This window comes from Cricetulus griseus, chromosome X, assembly GCF_003668045.3.
Source record: "Cricetulus griseus strain 17A/GY chromosome X, alternate assembly CriGri-PICRH-1.0, whole genome shotgun sequence".
Classification (NCBI taxonomy): Eukaryota; Metazoa; Chordata; class Mammalia; order Rodentia; family Cricetidae; genus Cricetulus; species Cricetulus griseus.
The window spans coordinates 33,785,826-33,806,991 of record NC_048604.1 but is presented as its reverse complement, the minus strand read 5'-3'; the positions used below and the strand labels follow the sequence as shown (position 1 = coordinate 33,806,991).

The window sequence follows — 21,166 nt, the reverse complement described above, 5'->3', positions numbered from 1 at the left end:
ACAAACAAGGACACAAGAAAATCGTGAGTGTGGACTGAAAAGAAAAGCTATGGCAATGTAGATAGGAATTGGGTGTATAAAGACATTGATTAAATGCACTGTTAGAACTTGGATTTGACACTCTGAGAACAAGGTTTTCAATTTTAAGCAATTTCTGGTGTCTGCCCCTCTAATGAGGGCAGGTTGATAAGTATCTCGTATGGTAAGATAATATCATTAATTGTTTTAGGTTGCTTTTGTTAAGAAGGCCCCATTTCCTAGCCTTTGGTACTGGGATAAATGATAAATAGAAAGCAACCTGGATTACTCTGGGCTGAACTCAGTTTACATAGGAGTTTAATTGTTGAACAAAGGAATCTTTAATATCTGCTGCACCATTTGGATGTCCTGATCCAACATGTAGGTTGTGAACGCAAATTGTTGATGGGAACTCCTCTATAGGATTGCACTGTTATCCGTAGGGTAACTTAGACTGTTGACAAAAAAAAATGTTTTAGTTCAGTGAGATTATAGGTGCTTTGATTGTGGGTCTAAGCTATAATCTGAAAAGAAAAATAGTGAAAAAAATTACAGTTAAAATAATTAGTATTTGAAGCCAAAGATTAATGATGACATTGTCTTAATATAAACCAGGGAAAATATTTAAGGAACAGGTTTAAAAACTGAGCGATTATTTCAATTCGGTGTGTTTCTTCCTGCTCAGATTTGTGCAAACTGGCACTCAAGAGCACTGTGGTAGCTGGGCTTTTAGAGCACAAGCCTTTTCACACCAGCACTCGGGAGGCAGAGGCAGAGGCAGAGGCAGAGGCAGAGGCAGACTGATCTCTACGAGTTTGAGGCCTGCCTGGTCTACAGATCGAGTGTCAGGACAGGCTCCAAAGTAGTACAGAGAAACCCTGCTTTGGAAACTAAAACAAACAAACAAAAAAGGGACCCTGGTGGACAGGCTGCAGCTGGTTTTGCCCCGCCCCGCCCTCCCGATTGGAGGCCTGGTGTTGCCTGGCATACACTAAAGTCTGCCCATTGAGCCTTGGCAACAGGGCAAGGACGGGCAGTGATTGGAGGGCTCCAGTAGCCAACCGTGGAGAGCGGGAGGAGGGTCCAGGAAGAGACTCCTCCTCCCTCGGCACCTGGCACATTCCTCTTGGAGATGGCTGGAGTCCAAGTCGTGGTCGTGGTGGTGGTGGCAACGTGACGGCAAAACGTGAGGGTACCTGGTTCTTTCTAGTTGTGTCTCTGCGAATGTAGCCTCTGGTCCCCTCGCCCTCCTCGGGGTCCCTCGCCCTCCTCGGGGTCCCCACTGGTCCGGAAGGATGCTTCCGGGGAGTCCTCAGCATCGCCACACAGGCTGCATAAAATGGCGCCTGATGGCAGCTTTGCCAGTCGGGGAGAGACTCAGTGCCCTGTTCTGTCGTCTTCCCCTCAGAACTACCTTCCACCCTGTCTGGTCCTGGGCCCGTTGTCCTCCATGCCCCCCTCCGTACTATTAGGGAAACTTAAAAATCACTCGGATTAACAGTTGGTAAAGGGGGCGGGGACTAAAACGGCGGGTATTTTCAAATGAGGACCTGGGGCCTCTTGTGGAGTCACGACCCCCAGGACCACATAGGTTAAGCCAAGTGCCAATTATCTTTTATATTTTGTTGTTTCGTTTCTCGAGACAGCATTTCTTTGTGTAGCTTTGGAGCCCTTCCATCCTGGAACTCAATCTGTAGAGCAGGCTCTCCTTGGAACTGATAGACATCCACGTGCCTCTGCTTCCCGAGTGCTGGGATTAAAGGCCCGTGCCACAACCACCAGCCTGGAGATAGTTTTCTAAGGCAGTATGTATGGAAGTGCCAGAAAGACAGAGAATGGACATTGCATTGGTGCATTGTTGTTTGTAGAAGCAATGATTAGCTGCTGGCCCAGGATTGACTCCAGTCCCCCTGCCCGCCCCCATCCTAGGCTGCAAGTGATTGCAACTCGGCTGCTCAAGCATTTCCCCCAGGCTCCCTTCTCTTATGTCCTGCGTTTCACCTGCCTTCCTGCCAGTGTCATAATCAAACAGGACATTGTGTACATTTACCAGGCCCAGTAAATCAGACGCAAGGTGCAGAGGAGATGTGAATGCCAAAATGGGAAGAATAGAGGTGCAAGGAGGGCAGGGTATAGAAATGGGAGGAGCAGCACACAGTGTGAAGGGTGCAGCATAGTGAAAGCACCCAACTACAAAAAGGGGTGGACATAGAAACCTAGCAGAACCTAAAGGGAGAGGAACAGAGCAGGCAGACAGTAGAGAACAGAGCTAGAGATGACAGAGCTAGGGCCATTGTGTATTTCTTTCAGTGGCTCTGATTCCAGGCACAAAATGTGTTGTTTGGCATCGGTTGCATGGTCAGGGTGCATTTTTCTTTTAGTTCTGGTTGCAGGGCCAGTGTGTCTTTGGGTCTAGTCAGGGTGTGTTTCTTTGGCTAGCCCTTTTCCCCTATGATTCTGACCACAGTTTTTCCTCCCTTCCCTCCTCCCAATCCCTTCCCTGGGCATCCCCACTCCCTTCACAAAAGGGTAGGCCTCCCAAGATATGAACAGAACAGTCCATAACCAGTCTGGCTAAGACTAGCCCCTTGTGATATGGGGATGGTGAAGATCATTTCCCGCCGCCTACCCCTCCCCCCTTTAAAAAAAAAAAACAGGGGTTCCCTGCACCAGTTCTGGCTGTCCTGGTACTTCTTAGATCAGGGTGGCTTCAAACTGGCTGAGATCCACTGCCTTCTACCTCCCAAGTGCCTTTGTTAGTTTTTTCATTCCCTCGGCGGGCTTTTTCTCATATTGACAGTGTCACTTGTCTTACAGAACCTTTTCAGTTTTTTGGGGTCTCATTTTTTTCAATTGTTGATCATAGAGCCTGCACTGTCGTTCAGGAAAATTGATTCCTGTGCCACACACTCCAGACTATCACCTACTCTTTTCTGTTAGGTTCAGTATATCTGGTTATTTTAGTTTTTCCAGTTTTGTGGAGTAGAGCATTTTCAAGTGTGACCTGCATATTCTTTGTAATTCCTCGGTGTCTGTTGTTAGGACCCCGTTTTGTTTCTGATTTTGTTAATTTGGGCATTTTCTCTGTGGCTTTTAATTAGTTTGGATAAGGGTTTGTTTATCTTGCTGATTTTCTCAAAGGACAACTGATGGTCTCATTGGTTCGTTGTATTGTGCTGTTGCGTCTATTGTGCTGATTTCAGCCCTCTGTCGCTTATTTCCCTCCATCTACTATTCTTGGGTGTGTGTACCTCTTTTTGAAATAGGGCTTTCAAGTGTGCTGTTAGGTTGCCCGTGGGAGATCCCTCTAATTTCTTCATCAATACACTGATTGCTGTGATCTTTTTGTATAGCACCTCTTTCATTGTGTTCTGTATGTTTGGGTAAGTTGTGCATTAGTTTTCCTTCAATTCCTGGGAGTGTTTAATTTCTTTATTTCTGTTTTGATGCAATAGTCACTCAGTACAGTGTTAGGAGTTCCATGTCCTTGATCGTAAAAGGATATCTCTTGTTTCTGTTATTGTTGATATGCAGCTTTAATCCATGATGGTTAGAAAAGATACATGGCTTTATTTCAATAATCTGGAGAAGTTTGAGGTTGGCTTTATAGCCGTGGCTTTGTTGAATTTTGGAGGCAGTTCCATGAGGTGCTGAGAGGAAAGAGTATTCTTGTTTGTTTGGTGAAATGTTTTGTAGATATCTGTTAGGTCCATTAAGGCACCATTTCTAGTTCCATCATTTCTCTATTGAGTTTCCGTCTAGATGGTCTTTCTATTGGTGAGATTGGGATATTGAACTCTCCCAGGATTAATGTATGGGGTTTGGTATGTGGTTTAAGCTTTAGTACGGTTGCTTTTACAAATTTGGGTACCCTTTTTTGGGGGGTATACTTATTCTGAGTTGAGACATCATGCTGTAAGCTTCTATTGATGACTATTAAGTGTCCTTCTGCATTTGTTTTTGATGATTTTGTTTGGATGTCAGTTTTGTTAGATATTCGAATGGCCAGGGAATCTCACTCCTTGGGTCCATTTGCTTAAAAAGTCTTTTTCAAACTTTTTACTCTGTCTGTCTTTGCTGTTGAGGTGTGTTTCTCGCATGATGCAGATGGATGGATCCAGTTTGCATCCATTCTGTTAGTTTCTATCGTTTTATTGGGTAACTGAGTCCATTGATCTTCAGACGTATTCTCGACTATTGGTTAATTCCTTTCTATTTTGCTGGTAGCAATGATTGGCTCTGTGTGTGTGTGTGTGTGTGTGTGTGCATGTCTCTCTCTATGTGTGTGTGTGTCTGTGTGTCTGTGTGTGTGGTGTGTGTGTGTGTGTATGTGAGAGAGAGAGAGAGAGAGAGAGAGAGAGAGAGAGAGAGAGAGAGAGAGAGAGAGAAAAACGCTCCTGCCTGTGTGTGCTTCTCTTATGGTTTCACTAGTTGATATTATTGCCTGCATTTTCAGGAGTGTACTTAACATCCTTGAATTGCCGTTTTTCTTCTAGTATGTAATGTAGTGCTGGGATTGTGGATAGGTATTCTTTAAAGGTGGCTTCATCAGAGAATTGTAGTTTTTGCATTCATGGTGATTGAAAGTTCTGCTGGGCATACTAATTTTGTTTTCCCTCAGTGGTCTCTCGGTGTCTGCAAGACAACTGTCCAGGCACTTCAGGCTGTTACAAGTTCCATTGAGAAGTCGCGTGTAATTCTAAAAGATCGGCCTTTATACGATATTTTTTTTTCTTGCAGCTTTCAATGTTGTTTCTTTGTTCTCTATGTTTAGTGTCTTGACTATTTCATGGCAGGGCACTTTCTTTCCTGGTACAATGTATTTGGTGTCCTGTAAGTATTTTGTTCTTTTACAGGCATCTCCTTTAGATTATGAAAATTTTCTACTATGATAATATTGAAAATATTTCTGGGATTTGGGCTGGCTTTCTTCTCCTTCTGTTTTGATATTCTTAGGTTTCATCTTTTTTATAATCCTACATGTCCTGTCAGAAATTTTTTAGATGTGAAATTTTCCTTTATCTGTGTATCAATTTCTTTTATTGTCTCTTTTACAGCTGAGATCCTTTCATCCAACACTTGTGTTCTGTTGTTGATGCTTGCTTTTATAGTTCCTCTTTGCTTCCTGATGTTTTCCATCTCTAGGATCCCTTCAATTGGTGCTTGCGTTTTTCTTTTTATTTCCCCCCCTATTTTTGAGTGTGAGTTATTTGCATATGTTTATCCAGATTCTTTAAGGGAGGTACTGAAAGTTGTAAATTTACCTCAAAGGAAAGTTTGGAGACAAAACACACACACACACACACACACACACATACACACACACACACACACACACGTGAACAAACAAGGAAATATGTAATTTAAAAAGCAGAAAGTGGTGAGAGTGAGTAGATTTTATAGGGAAGAGTAATGATCATATTTTTTACCAAAATATATTTAAGGAATACACCTTTATGGATCTGATGGACTCTGGGGAGATAGATGTGTACACACACACACTCACACACACACACACACACACACACACACATACACACACACACACACACACACACCACATAGGGGTCTGGAGAAACAGCTCAGTGATTAAGAACACTGGGCTTTTCCCTCAAGGCACACAGTTGATTCCCAGCACCACTTGGCTCACAACCCTCTGTGTCTCCAGATTCCCATGGATTCCATTCCTCCTCTAGACTTCACAGAAACCAGGCACTCACTTGAGTAACAAACAAACAAGGACACAAGAAAATCGTGAGTGTGGACTGAAAAGAAAAGCTATGGCAATGTAGATAGGAATTGGGTGTATAAAGACATTGATTAAATGCACTGTTAGAACTTGGATTTGACACTCTGAGAACAAGGTTTTCAATTTTAAGCAATTTCTGGTGTCTGCCCCTCTAATGAGGGCATGTTGATAAGTATCTCGTATGGTAAGATAATATCATTAATTGTTTTAGGTTGCTTTTGTTAAGAAGGCCCCATTTCCTAGCCTTTGGTACTGGGATAAATGATAAATAGAAAGCAACCTGGATTACTCTGGGCTGAACTCAGTTTACATAGGAGTTTAATTATTGAACTAAGGAATCTTTAATATCTGCTGCACCATTTGGATGTCCTGATCCAACATCTAGGTCGCGAACACAAATTGTTGATGGGAACTCCTCTATAGGATTGCACTGTTATCCGTAGGGTAACTTGGTCTGTTGACAAAAAAAAAATGTTTTAGTTCAGTGAGATTATAGGTGCTTTGATTGTGGGTCTAAGCTATAATCTGAAAAGAAAAATAGTGAAAAAATTACAGTTAAAATAATTAGTATTTGAAGCCAAAGATTAATGATGACATTGTCTTAATATAAACCAGGGAAAATATTTAAGGAACAGGTATAAAAACTGAGCGATTATTTCTATTCGGTGTGTTTCTTCCTGCTCAGATTTGTGCAAACTGGCATTCAAGAGCACTGTGGTAGCGCTGGGCTTTTAGAGCACAAGCCTTTTCACACCAGCACTCGGGAGGCCGAGGCAGACGTAGAGGCAGAGGCAGAGGCAGAGGCAGACTGATCTCTATGAGTTTGATGCCTGCCTGGTCTAGAGATCGAGTGTCAGGACAGGCTCCAAAGTAGTCCAGAGAAACCCTGCTTTGGAAACTAAAACAAACAAACAAAAAAAGGGACCCTGGTGGACAGGCTGCAGCTGGTTTTGCCCCGCCCCGCCCTCCCGATTGGAGGCCTGGTGTTGCCTGGCATACACTAAAGTCTGCCCATTGAGCCTTGGCAACAGGGCAAGGACGGGCAGTGATTGGAGGGCTCCAGTAGCCAACCGTGGAGAGCGGGAGGAGGGTCCAGGAAGAGACTCCTCCTCCCTCGGCACCTGGCACATTCCTCTTGGAGATGGCTGGAGTCCAAGTCGTGGTCGTGGTGGTGGTGGCAACGTGACAGCAAAACGTGAGGGTACCTGGTTCTTTCTAGTTGTGTCTCTGCGAATGTAGCCTCTGGTCCCCTCGCCCTCCTCGGGGTCCCTCGCCCTCCTCGGGGTCCCCACTGGTCCGGAAGGATGCTTCCGGGGAGTCCTCAGCATCGCCACACAGGCTGCATAAAATGGCGCCTGATGGCAGCTTTGCCAGTCGGGGAGAGACTCAGTGCCCTGTTCTGTCGTCTTCCCCTCAGAACTACCTTCCACCCTGTCTAGTCCTGGGCCCGTTGTCCTCCATGCCCCCCTCCGTTCTATTAGGGAAACTTAAAAATCACTCGGATTAACAGTTGGTAAGGGGGCGGGACTAAAACGGCGGGTATTTTAAAATGAGGACCTGTGGCCTCTTGTGGAGTCACGACCCCCAGGACCACATAGGTTAAGCCAAGTGCCAATTATCTTTTATATTTTGTTGTTTCGTTTCTCGAGACAGCATTTCTTTGTGTAGCTTTGGAGCCCTTCCATCCTGGAACTCAATCTGTAGAGCAGGCTCTCCTTGGAACTGATAGACATCCACGTGCCTCACCTTCCCGAGTGCTGGGATTAAAGGCCCGTGCCAAAACCACCAGCCTGGAGATAGCTTTGTAAGGCAGGATGTATGGAAGTGCCAGAAAGACAGAGAATGGACATTGCATTAGTGCATTGTTGTTTGTAGAAGCAATGATTAGCCGCTGCCCCAGGATTGACTCCATTCCCCCTGCCCGCCCCCAACCTAGGCTACAAGTGATTGCAACTCGGCTGCTCAAGCATTTCCCCCAGGCTCCCTTCTCTTATGTCCTGCGTTTCACCTGCCTTCCTGCCAGTGTCATAATCAAACAGGACATTGTGTACATTTACCAGGACCAGTAAATCAGACGCAAGGTGCAGAGGAGATGTGAATGCCAAAATGGGAAGAATAGAGGTGCAAGGAGGGCAGGGTATAGAAATGGGAGGAGCAGCACACAGTGTGAAGGGTGCAGCATAGTGAAAGCACCCAACTACAAAAAGGGGTGGACACAGAAACCTAGCATAACCTAAAGGGAGAGGAACAGAGCAGGCAGACAGTAGAGAACAGAGCTAGAGATGACAGAGCTAGGGCCATTGTGTATTTCTTTCAGTGGCTCTGATTCCAGGCACAAAATGTGTTGTTTGGCATCGGTTGCATGGTCAGGGTGCATTTTTCTTTTTGTTCTGGTTGCAGGGCCAGTGTGTCTTTGGGTCTAGTCAGGGTGTGTTTCTTTGGCTAGCCCTTTTCCCCTATGATTCTGACCACAGTTTTTCCTCCCTTCCCTCCTCCCAATCCCTTCCCTAGGCATCCCCACTCCTTTCACAAAAGGGTAGGCCTCCCAAGATATGAACAGAACAGTCCATAACCAGTCTGGCTAAGACTAGCCCCTTGTGATATGGGGATGGTGAAGATCATTTCCCGCCGCCTACCCCTCCCCCCTTTAAAAAAAAAAAAAAAACAGGGGTTCCCTGCACCAGTTCTGGCTGTCCTGGTACTTCTTAGATCAGGGTGGATTCAAACTGGCTGAGATCCACTGCCTTCTACCTCCCAAGTGCCCTTGTTATTTTTTTCATTCCCTCGGCGGGCTTTTTCTCATATCGACAGTGTCACTTGTCTTACAGAACCTTTTCAGTTTTTTGGGGTCTCATTTTTTTCAATTGTTGATCGTAGAGCCTGCACTGTCGTTCAGGAAAATTGATTCCTGTGCCACACACTCCAGACTATCACCTACTCTTTTCTGTTAGGTTCAGTATATCTGTTTATTTTAGTTTTTCCAGTTTTGTGGAGTAGAGCATTTTCAAGTGTGACCTGCATATTCTTTGTAATTCCTCGGTGTCTGTTGTTAGGACCCCATTTTGTTTCTGATTTGTTAATTTGGGCATTTTCTCTGTGGCTTTTAATTAGTTTGGATAAGGGTTTGTTTATCTTGCTGATTTTCTCAAAGGACAACTGATGGTCTCATTGGTTCGTTGTATTGTGCTGTTGCGTCTATTGTGCTGATTTCAGCCCTCTGTCGCTTATTTCCCTCCATCTACTATTCTTGGGTGTGTGTACCTCTTTTTGAAATAGGGCTTTCAAGTGTGCTGTTAGGTTGCCCGTGGGAGATCCCTCTAATTTCTTCATCAATACACTGATTGCTGTGATCTTTTTGTATAGCACCTCTTTCATTGTGTTCTGTATGTTTGGGTAAGTTGTGCATTAGTTTTCCTTTAATTCCTGGGAGTGTTTAATTTCTTTATTTCTGTTTTGATGCAATAGTCACTCAGTACAGTGTTAGGAGTTCCATGTCCTTGATCCTAAAAGGATATCTCTTGTTTCTGTTATTGTTGATATGCAGCTTTAATCCATGATGGTTAGGAAAGGTATATGGCTTTATTTCAATTATCTGGAGAAGTTTGAGGTTGGCTTTATAGCCGTGGCTTTGTTGAATTTTGGAGGCAGTTCCATGAGGTGCTGAGAGGAAAGAGTATTCTTGTTTGTTTGGTGAAATGTTTTGTAGATATCTGTTAGGTCCATTAAGGCACCATTTCTAGTTCCATCATTTCTCTATTGAGTTTCCGTCTAGATGGTCTTTCTATTGGTGAGATTGGGATATTGAACTCTCCCAGGATTAATGTATGGGGTTTGGTATGTGGTTTAAGCTTTAGTACGGTTGCTTTTACAAATTTGGGTACCCTTCTTTTGGGGGATATACTTATTCTGAGTTGAGACATCATGCTGTAAACTTCTATTGATGACTATTAAGTGTCCTTCTGCATTTGTTTTTGATGAATTTGTTTGGATGTCAGTTTTGTTAGATATTCGAATGGCCAGGGAATCTCACTCCTTGGGTCCATTTGCTTAAAAAGTCTTTTTCAAACTTTTTACTCTGTCTGTCTTTGCTGTTGAGGTGTTTTTCTCGCATGATGCAGATGGATGGATCCAGTTTGCATCCATTCTGTTAGTTTCTATCGTTTTATTGGGTAACTGAGTCCATTGATCTTCAGGCGTATTCTCGACTATTGGTTAATTCCTTTCTATTTTGCTGGTAGCAATCATTGGCTCTGTGTGTGTGTGTGTGTGTGTGTGTGTGAGAGAGAGAGAGAGAGAGAGAGAGAGAGAGAGAGAGAGAGAGAGAGAGAGAGAAAACGCTCCTGCCTGTGTGTACTTCTCTTATGGTTTCACTAGTTGATATTATTGCCTGCATTTTCAGGAGTGTAGTTAACATCCTTGAATTGCCATTTTTCTTCTAGTATGTAAAGTAGTGCTGGGATTGTGGATAGGTATTCTTTAAAGGTGGCTTCATCAGAGAATTGTAGTTTTTGAATTTATGGTTTTTGAAAGTTCTGCTGGACATACTAATTTTTTTCCCTCAGTGGTCTCTCGGTGTCTGCAAGACAACTGTCCAGGCACTTCAGGCTGTTACAAGTTCCATTGAGAAGTCGCGTGTAATTCTAAAAGATCGGCCTTTATACGATATTTTTTTTTTCTTGCAGCTTTCAATGTTGTTTCTTTGTTCTCTATGTTTAGTGTCTTGACTATTTCATGGCAGGGCACTTTCTTTCAAGGTACAATGTATTTGGTGTCCTGTAAGTATTTTGTTCTTTTACAGGCATCTCCTTTAGATTATGAAAATTTTCTACTATGATAATATTGAAAATATTTCTTTGATTTTGAGCTGGCTTTCTTCTCCTTCTGTTTTGATATTCTTAGGTTTCATCTTTTTTATAATCCTACATGTCCTGTCAGAAATTTTTTAGATGTGAAATTTTCCTTCATCTGTGTATCAATTTCTTTTAGTGTGTCTTTTACAGGTGAGATCCTTTCATCCAACTCTTGTGTTCTGTTGGTGATACTTGCTTTTATAGTTCCTCTTTGCTTCCTGATGTTTTCCATCTCTAGGATCCCTTCAATTGGTGTTTGCATTTTTCTTTTTTCTTTCCCCCCATATTTTTGAGTATGAGTTATTTGTATAAGTTTATCCAGATTCTTTAAAGGGAGGTGCTGAAAGTTGTAAATTTACCTCAAAGGAAAGTTTGGAGACAAAACACACTCACACACACACACACACACACACACACACACACACACACGTGAACAAACAAGGAAATATGCAATTTAAAAAGCAGAAAGTGGTGAGAGTGAGTAGATTTTATAGGGAAGAGTAATGATCATATTTTTAACCAAAATATATTTAAGGAATACACCTTTATGGATCTGATGGACTCTGGGGAGATAGATATGTACACAAACACACACACACACACACACACACACACACACACACACACACACACACACACACATAGGGGTCTGGAGAAACAGCTCAGTGATTAAGAACACTGGGCTTTTCCCTCAAGGCACACAGTTGATTCCCAGCACCACTTGGCTCACAACCCTCTGTGTCTCCAGATTCCCATGGATTGCATTCCTCCACTAGACTGCACAGACACCAGGCACTCACTTGAGTAACAAACAATCAAGGACACAAGATAATCGTGAGTGTGCCTGAAAAGAAAAGCTATGGCAATGTAGATAGGAATTGGGAGTATAAAGACATTGATTAAATGCACTGTTAGAACGTGGATTTCACACTCTGAGAACAAGGTTTTCAATTTTAAGCAATTTCTGGTGTCTGCCACCCTAATGAGGGCAGGTTGATACGTATCTCCTATGGTAAGATAATATCATTTAATTGTTTTAGGTTGCTTTTGTTAAGAAGGCCCCATTTCCTAGCCTTTGGTACTGGGATAAATTTTAAATAGAAAGCAACCTCGATTACTCTGGGCTGAACTCAGTTTACATAGGAGTTTAATTGTTGAACTAAGGAATCTTTAATATCTGCTGCACCATTTGGATGTCCTGATCCAACATCTAGGACGCGACCGCAAATTGTTGATGGGAACTCCTCTACAGGATTGCACTGTTATCTGTAGGGTAACTTGGTCTGTTGACAAAAAAAAAATGTTTTAGTTCAGTGAGATTATAGGTGCTTTGATTGTGGGTCTAAGCTATAATCTGAAAAGAAAAATAGTGAAAAAATTACAGTTAAAATAATTAGTATTTGAAGCCAAAGATTAATGATGACATTGTCTTAATATAAACCAGGGAAAATATTTAAGGAACAGGTATAAAAACTGAGCAATTATTTCTATTCGGTGTGTTTCTTCCTGCTCAGATTTGTGCAAACTGGCACTCAAGAGCACTGTGGTGTGTCAGGGCTTTTAGAGCACAAGCCTTTTAACACCAGCACTCGGGAGGCCGAGGCAGACGTAGAGGCAGAGGCAGAGGCAGAGGCAGACTGATCTCTATGAGTTTGATGCCTGCCTGGTCTAGAGATCGAGTGTCAGGACAGGCTCCAAAGTAGTCCAGAGAAACCCTGCTTTGGAAACTAAAACAAACAAACAAAAAAAGGGACCCTGGTGGACAGGCTGCAGCTGGTTTTGCCCCGCCCCGCCCTCCCGATTGGAGGCCTGGTGTTGCCTGGCATACACTAAAGTCTGCCCATTGAGCCTTGGCAACAGGGCAAGGACGGGCAGTGATTGGAGGGCTCCAGTAGCCAACCGTGGAGAGCGGGAGGAGGGTCCAGGAAGAGACTCCTCCTCCCTCGGCACCTGGCACATTCCTCTTGGAGATGGCTGGAGTCCAAGTCGTGGTCGTGGTGGTGGTGGCAACGTGACGGCAAAACGTGAGGGTACCTGGTTCTTTCTAGTTGTGTCTCTGCGAATGTAGCCTCTGGTCCCCTCGCCCTCCTCGGGGTCCCTCGCCCTCCTCGGGGTCCCCACTGGTCCGGAAGGATGCTTCCGGGGAGTCCTCAGCATCGCCACACAGGCTGCATAAAATGGCGCCTGATGGCAGCTTTGCCAGTCGGGGAGAGACTCAGTGCCCTGTTCTGTCGTCTTCCCCTCAGAACTACCTTCCACCCTGTCTAGTCCTGGGCCCGTTGTCCTCCATGCCCCCCTCCGTTCTATTAGGGAAACTTAAAAATCACTCGGATTAACAGTTGGTAAGGGGGCGGGACTAAAACGGCGGGTATTTTAAAATGAGGACCTGTGGCCTCTTGTGGAGTCACGACCCCCAGGACCACATAGGTTAAGCCAAGTGCCAATTATCTTTTATATTTTGTTGTTTCGTTTCTCGAGACAGCATTTCTTTGTGTAGCTTTGGAGCCCTTCCATCCTGGAACTCAATCTGTAGAGCAGGCTCTCCTTGGAACTGATAGACATCCACGTGCCTCAGCTTCCCGAGTGCTGGGATTAAAGGCCCGTGCCAAAACCACCAGCCTGGAGATAGCTTTGTAAGGCAGGATGTATGGAAGTGCCAGAAAGACAGAGAATGGACATTGCATTGGTGCATTGTTGTTTGTAGAAGCAATGATTAGCCGCTGCCCCAGGATTGACTCCAGTCCCCCTGCCCGCCCCCATCCTAGGCTGCAAGTGATTGCAACTCGGCTGCTCAAGCATTTCCCCCAGGCTCCCTTCTCTTATGTCCTGGGTTTCACCTGCCTTCCTGCCAGTCTCAAAAACAAACAGGACATTGTATACATTTATCAGGACCAGTAAATCAGACGCAAGGTGCAGAGGAGATGTGAATGCCAAAATGGGAAGAATAGAGGTGCAAGGAGGGCAGGGTATAGAAATGGGAGGAGCAGCACACAGTGTGAAGGGTGGAGCATAGTGAAAGCACCCAACTACAAAAAGGGGTGGACACAGAAACCTAGCATAACCTAAAGGGAGAGGAACAGAGCAGGCAGACAGTAGAGAACAGAGCTAGAGATGACAGAGCTAGGGCCATTGTGTATTTCTTTCAGTGGCTCTGATTCCAGGCACAAAATGTGTTGTTTGGCATCGGTTGCATGGTCAGGGTGCATTTTTCTTTTCGTTCTGGTTGCAGGGCCAGTGTGTCTTTGGGTCTAGTCAGGGTGTGTTTCTTTGGCTAGCCCTTTTCCCCTATGATTCTGACCACAGTTTTTCCTCCCTTCCCTCCTCCCAATCCCTTCCCTGGGCATCCCCACTCCCTTCACAAAAGGGTAGGCCTCCCAAGATATGAACAGAACAGTCCATAACCAGTCTGGCTAAGACTAGCCCCTTGTGATATGGGGATGGTGAAGATCATTTCCCGCCGCCTACCCCTCCCCCCCTTAAAAAAAAAAAAACAGGGGTTCCCTGCACCAGTTCTGGCTGTCCTGGTACTTCTTAGATCAGGGTGGATTCAAACTGGCTGAGATCCACTGCCTTCTACCTCCCAAGTGCCCTTGTTATTTTTTTCATTCCCTCGGCGGGCTTTTTCTCATATTGACAGTGTCACTTGTCTTACAGAACCTTTTCAGATTTTTGGGGTCTCATTTTTTTCAATTGTTGATCGTAGAGCCTGCACTGTCGTTCAGGAAAATTGATTCCTGTGCCACACACTCCAGACTATCACCTACTCTTTTCTGTTAGGTTCAGTATATCTGTTTATTTTAGTTTTTCCAGTTTTGTGGAGTAGAGGTTTTTCAAGTGTGACCTGCATATTCTTTGTAATTCCTCGGTGTCTGTTGTTAGGACCCCATTTTGTTTCTGATTTTGTTAATTTGGGCATTTTCTCTGTGGCTTTTAATTAGTTTGGATAAGGGTTTGTTTATCTTGCTGATTTTCTCAAAGGACAACTGATGGTCTCATTGGTTCGTTGTATTGTGCTGTTGCGTCTATTGTGCTGATTTCAGCCCTCTGTCGCTTATTTCCCTCCATCTACTATTCTTGGGTGTGTGTACCTCTTTTTGAAATAGGGCTTTCAAGTGTGCTGTTAGGTTGCCCGTGGTAGATCCCTCTAATTTCTTCATCAATACACTGATTGCTGTGATCTTTTTGTATAGCACCTCTTTCATTGTGTCCTGTATGTTTGGGTAAGTTGTGCATTAGTTTTCCTTCAATTCCTGGGAGTGTTTAATTTCTTTATTTCTGTTTTGATGCAATAGTCACTCAGTACAGTGTTAGGAGTTCCATGTCCTTGATCCTAAAAGGATATCTCTTGTTTCTGTTATTGTTGATATGCAGCTTTAATCCATGATGGTTAGAAAAGATACATGGCTTTATTTCAATAATCTGGAGAAGTTTGAGGTTGGCTTTATAGCCGTGGCTGTGTTGAATTTTGGAGGCAGTTCCATGAGGTGATGAGAGGAAAGAGTATTCTTGTTTGTTTGGTGAAATGTTTTGTAGATATCTGTTAGGTCCATTAAGGCACAGTTTCTAGTTCCATCATTTCTCTATTTAGTTTCCGTCTAGATGGTCTTTCTATTGGTGAGATTGGGATATTGAACTCTCCCAGGATTAATGTATGGGGTTTGGTATGAGGTTTAAGTTTAGTACGGTTGCTTTTACAAATTTGGGTACCCTTTTTTGGGGGTATACTTATTCTGAGTTGAGACATCATGCTGTAAGCTTCTATTGATGACTATTAAGTGTCCTTCTGCAATTGTTTTTGATGATTTTGTTTGGATGTCAGTTTTGTTAGATATTCGAATGGCCACGGAATCTCACTCCTTGGGTCCATTTGCTTAAAAAGTCTTTTTCAAACTTTTTACTCTGTCTGTCTTTGCTGTTGAGGTGTGTTTCTCGCATGATGCAGATGGATGGATCCAGTTTGCATCCATTCTGTTAGTTTCTATCGTTTTATTGGGTAACTGAGTCCATTGATCTTCAGGCGTATTCTCGACTATTGGTTAATTCCTTTCTATTTTGCTGGTAGCAATCATTGGCTCTGTGTGTGTGTGTGTGTGTGTGTGTGTGTGTGTGTGTGTATGTGTGTGCATGTCTCTCTCTATGTGTGTGTGTGTCTGTGTGTCTGTGTGTGTGGTGTGTGTGTGTGTGTATGTGAGAGAGAGAGAGAGAGAGAGAGAGAGAGAGAAAGAGAAAGAGAAAAACGCTCCTGCCTGTGTGTGCTTCTCTTATGGTTTCACTAGTTGATATTATTGCCTGCATTTTCAGGAGTGTAGTTAACATCCTTGAATTGCCGTTTTTCTTCTAGTATGTAATGTAGTGCTGGGATTGTGGATAGGTATTCTTTAAAGGTGGCTTCATCAGAGAATTGTAGTTTTTGCATTCATGGTGATTGAAAGTTCTGCTGGGCATACTAATTTTTTTTTTCCCTCAGTGGTCTCTCGGTGTCTGCAAGACAACTGTCCAGGCACTTCAGGCTGTTACAAGTTCCATTGAGAAGTCGGGTGTAATTCTAAAAGATCGGCCTTTATACGATATTTTTTTTTTCTTGCAGCTTTCAATGTTGTTTCTTTGTTCTCTATGTTTAGTGTCTTGACTATTTCATGGCAGGGCACTTTCTTTCCTGGTACAATGTATTTGGTGTCCTGTAAGTATTTTGTTCTTTTACAGGCATCTCCTTTAGATTATGAAAATTTTCTACTATGATAATATTGAAAATATTTCTGGGATTTGGGCTGGCTTTCTTCTCCTTCTGTTTTGATATTCTTAGGTTTCATCTTTTTTATAATCCTACATGTCCTGTCAGAAATTTTTTAGATGTGAAATTTTCCTTTATCTGTGTATCAATTTCTTTTATTGTCTCTTTTACAGCTGAGATCCTTTCATCCAACACATGTGTTCTGTTGGTGATGCTTGCTTTTATAGTTCCTCTTTGCTTCCTGATGTTTTCCATCTCTAGGATCCCTTCAATTGGTGTTTGTGTTTTTCTTTTTCTTTCCCCCCCTATTTTTGAGTGTGAGTTATTTGCATATGTTTATCCAGATTCTTTAAAGGGAGGTACTGAAAGTTGTAAATTTACCTCAAAGGAAAGTTTGGAGACAAAACACACACACACACACGTGAACAAACAAGGAAATATGTAATTTAAAAAGCAGAAAGTGGTGAGAGTGAGTAGATTTTATAGGGAAGAGTAATGATCATATTTTTTACCAAAATATATAAGGAATACACCTTTATGGATCTGATGGACTCTGGGGAGATAGATATGTACACAAACACACACACACACACACACAAACACACACCCCACATAGGGGTCTGGAGAAACAGCTCAGTGATTAAGAACACTGGGCTTTTCCCTCAAGGCACACAGTTGATTCCCAGCACCACTTGGCTCACAACCCTCTGTGTCTCCAGATTCCCATGGATTCCATTCCTCCACTAGACTGCACAGACACCAGACACTCACTTGAGTAACAAACAGTCAAGGACACAAGATAATCGTGAGTGTGAACTGAAAAGAAAAGCTATGGCAATGTAGATAGGAATTGGGAGTATAAAGACATTGATTAAATGCACTGTTAGAACCTGGATTTGACACTCTGAGAACAAGGTTTTCAATTTTAAGCAATTTCTGGTGTCTGCCACCCTAATGAGGGCAGGTTGATACGTATCTCCTATGGTAAGATAATATCATTAATTGTTTTAGGTTGCTTTTGTTAAGAAGGCCCCATTTCCTAGCCTTTGGTACTGGGATAAATGATAAATAGAAAGCAACCTGGATTACTCTGGGCTGAACTCAGTTTACATAGGAGTTTAATTATTGAACTAAGGAATCTTTAATATCTGCTGCACCATTTGGATGTCCTGATCCAACATCTAGGTCGCGAACACAAATTGTTGATGTGAACTCCTCTATAGGATTGCACTGTTATCCGTAGGGTAACTTGGTCTGTTGACAAAAAAAAAAATGTTTTAGTTCAGTGAGATTATAGGTGCTTTGATTGTGGGTCTAAGCTATAATCTGAAAAGAAAAATAGTGAAAAAATTACAGTTAAAATAATTAGTATTTGAAGCCAAAGATTAATGATGACATTGTCTTAATATAAACCAGGGAAAATATTTAAGGAACAGGTATAAAAACTGAGCGATTATTTCTATTCGGTGTGTTTCTTCCTGCTCAGATTTGTGCAAACTGGCATTCAAGAGCACTGTGGTAGCGCTGGGCTTTTAGAGCACAAGCCTTTTCACACCAGCACTCGGGAGGCCGAGGCAGACGTAGAGGCAGAGGCAGAGGCAGAGGCAGACTGATCTCTATGAGTTTGATGCCTGCCTGGTCTAGAGATCGAGTGTCAGGACAGGCTCCAAAGTAGTCCAGAGAAACCCTGCTTTGGAAACTAAAACAAACAAACAAAAAAAGGGACCCTGGTGGACAGGCTGCAGCTGGTTTTGCCCCGCCCCGCCCTCCCGATTGGAGGCCTGGTGTTGCCTGGCATACACTAAAGTCTGCCCATTGAGCCTTGGCAACAGGGCAAGGACGGGCAGTGATTGGAGGGCTCCAGAGGCCAACCGTGGGGAGCGGGAGGAGGGTCCAGGAAGAGACTCCTCCTCCCTTGGCACCTGGCACATTCCTCTTGGAGATGGCTGGAGTCCAAGTCGTGGTCGTGGTGGTGGTGGTGGCAACGTGACGGCAAAACGTGAGGGTACCTGGTTCTTTCTAGTTGTGTCTCTGCGAATGTAGCCTCTGGTCCCCTCGCCCTCCTCGGGGTCCCCACTGGTCCGGAAGGATGCTTCCGGGGAGTCCTCAGCATCGCCACACAGGCTGCATAAAATGGCGCCTGATGGCAGCTTTACCAGTCGGGGAGAGACTCAGTGCCCTGTTCTGTCGTCTTCCCCTCAGAACTACCTTCCACCCTGTCTAGTCCTGGGCCCGTTGTCCTCCATGCCCCCCTCCGTTCTATTAGGGAAACTTAAAAATCACTCGGATTAACAGTTGGTAAAGGGGGCGGGGACTAAAACGGCGGGTATTTTAAAATGAGGACCTGGGGCCTCTTGTGGAGTCACGACCCCCAGGACCACATAGGTTAAGCCAAGTGCCAATTATCTTTTATATTTTGTTGTTTCGTTTCTCGAGACAGCATTTCTTTGTGTAGCTTTGGAGCCCTTCCATCCTGGAACTCAATCTGTAGAGCAGGCTCTCCTTGGAACTGATAGACATCCACGTGCCTCTGCTTCCCGAGTGCTGGGATTAAAGGCCCGTGCCACAACCACCAGCCTGGAGATAGTTTTCTAAGGCAGTATGTATGGAAGTGCCAGAAAGACAGAGAATGGACATTGCATTGGTGCATTGTTGTTTGTAGAAGCAATGATTAGCCGCTGCCCCAGGATTGACTCCAGTCCCCCTGCCCGCCCCCATCCTAGGCTGCAAGTGATTGCAACTCGGCTGCTCAAGCATTTCCCCCAGGCTCCCTTCTCTTATGTCCTGGGTTTCACCTGCCTTCCTGCCAGTGTCATAATCAAACAGGACATTGTGTACATTTACCAGGCCCAGTAAATCAGACGCAAGGTGCAGAGGAGATGTGAATGCCAAAATGGGAAGAATAGAGGTGCAAGGAGGGCAGGGTATAGAAATGGGAGGAGCAGCACACAGTGTGAAGGGTGCAGCATAGTGAAAGCACCCAACTACAAAAAGGGATGGACACAGAAACCTAGCATAACCTAAAGGGAGAGGAACAGAGCAGGCAGACAGTAGAGAACAGAGCTAGAGATGACAAAGCTAGGGCCATTGTGTATTTCTTTCAGTGGCTCTGATTCCAGGCACAAAATGTGTTGTTTGGCATCGGTTGCATGGTCAGGGTGCATTTTTCTTTTTGTTCTGGTTGCAGGGCCAGTGTGTCTTTGGGTCTAGTCAGGGTGTGTTTCTTTGGCTAGCCCTTTTCCCCTATGATTCTGACCACAGTTTTTCCTCCCTTCCCTCCTCCCAATCCCTTCCCTGGGCATCCCCACTCCCTTCACAAAAGGGTAGGCCTCCCAAGATATGAACAGAACAGTCCATAACCAGTCTGGCTAAGACTAGCCCCTTGTGATATGGGGATGGTGAAGATCATTTCCCGCCGCCTACCCCTCCCCCCTTTAAAAAAAAAAAAAAAACAGGGGTTCCCTGCACCAGTTCTGGCTGTCCTGGTACTTCTTAGATCAGGGTGGATTCAAACTGGCTGAGATCCACTGCCTTCTACCTCCCAAGTGCCCTTGTTATTTTTTTCATTCCCTCGGCGGGCTTTTTCTCATATTGACAGTGTCACTTGTCTTACAGAACCTTTTCAGTTTTTTGGGGTCTCATTTTTTTCAATTGTTGATCGTAGAGCCTGCACTGTCGTTCAGGAAAATTGATTCCTGTGCCACACACTCCAGACTATCACCTACTCTTTTCTGTTAGGTTCAGTATATCTGTTTATTTTAGTTTTTCCAGTTTTGTGGAGTAGAGGTTTTTCAAGTGTGACCTGCATATTCTTTATAATTCCTCGGTGTCTGTTGTTAGGACCCCGTTTTGTTTCTGATTTTGTTAATTTGGGCATTTTCTCTGTGGCTTTTAATTAGTTTGGATAAGGGTTTGTTTATTTTGCTGATTTTCTCAAAGGACAACTGATGGTCTCATTGGTTCATTATATTGTTCTGTTGTGTCTATTGTACTGATTTCAGCCCTCTGTTGCTTATTTCCCTCCATCTACTATTCTTGGGTGTGTGTACCTCTTTTTGAAATAGGGCTTTCAAGTGTGCTGTTAGGTTGCCTGTGGGAGATCCCTCTAATTTCTTCATCAATACACTGATTGCTGTGATCTTTTTGTATAGCATCTCTTTCATTGTGTTCTGTTAGTTTGGGTAAGTTGTGCATTAGTTTTCCTTCAATTCCTGGGAGTCTTTAATTTCTTTATGTCTGTGTTGATCCATTAGTCACTCAGTACAGTGTTAGGAGTTCCATTTCCTTGCGTTCATAGGATATCTCTTATTTCTGTTATTGTTGATATCCAGCTTTAATCCATGATGGTTAGAAATTATATATGGCTTTATTTCAATTATCTGGAGAAGTTTGAGGTTGGCTTTATAGCCGTGGCTGTGTTCAATTTTGGAGACAGTTCCATGAGGTGCTGAGAGGAAAGAGTATTCTTCTTTGTTTGGTGAAATGTTTTGTAGATATCTGTTAGGTCCATTAAGCCACAATTTCTAGTTCCATCATTTCTCTCTTTAGTTTCCCTCTAGATGGTCTTTCTATTGGTGAGATTGGGATATTGAACTCTCCCAGGATTAATGTATGGGGTTTGGTATTTGGTTTAAGCTTTAGTACGGTTGCTTTTACAAATTTGGGTACCCTTCTTTTGGGGGGTATACTTTGAGACATCATGCTGTAAGCTTCTATTGATGACTATTAAGTGTCCTTCTGCATTTGTTTTTGATGATTTTGTTTGGATGTCAGTTTTGATAGATATTCGAGTGGCCAACGAACCTCACTCCTTGGGTC

The 21,166-nt window shown here is 43.7% G+C and overlaps 1 protein-coding gene across 5 annotated transcripts in view; it reads left to right on the top strand.

The window, feature by feature from the left end:
- Positions 1–21,166, top strand: part of LOC100756984 (sarcoplasmic reticulum histidine-rich calcium-binding protein) — a 114,047-nt gene that overhangs the window by 27,222 nt on the left and 65,659 nt on the right. Inside the window, exon 1 of one of the 5 annotated variants that reach the window (XM_035449899.1) lies at positions 18,336–18,353. The exons of the other annotated variants lie outside the window; for them this stretch is intronic. The gene's annotated coding sequence lies outside the window, so the exon portion shown is untranslated. Of the gene's footprint in view, positions 1–18,335; positions 18,354–21,166 lie in introns of those variants that run through there. 5 annotated transcript variants of the gene reach the window in all.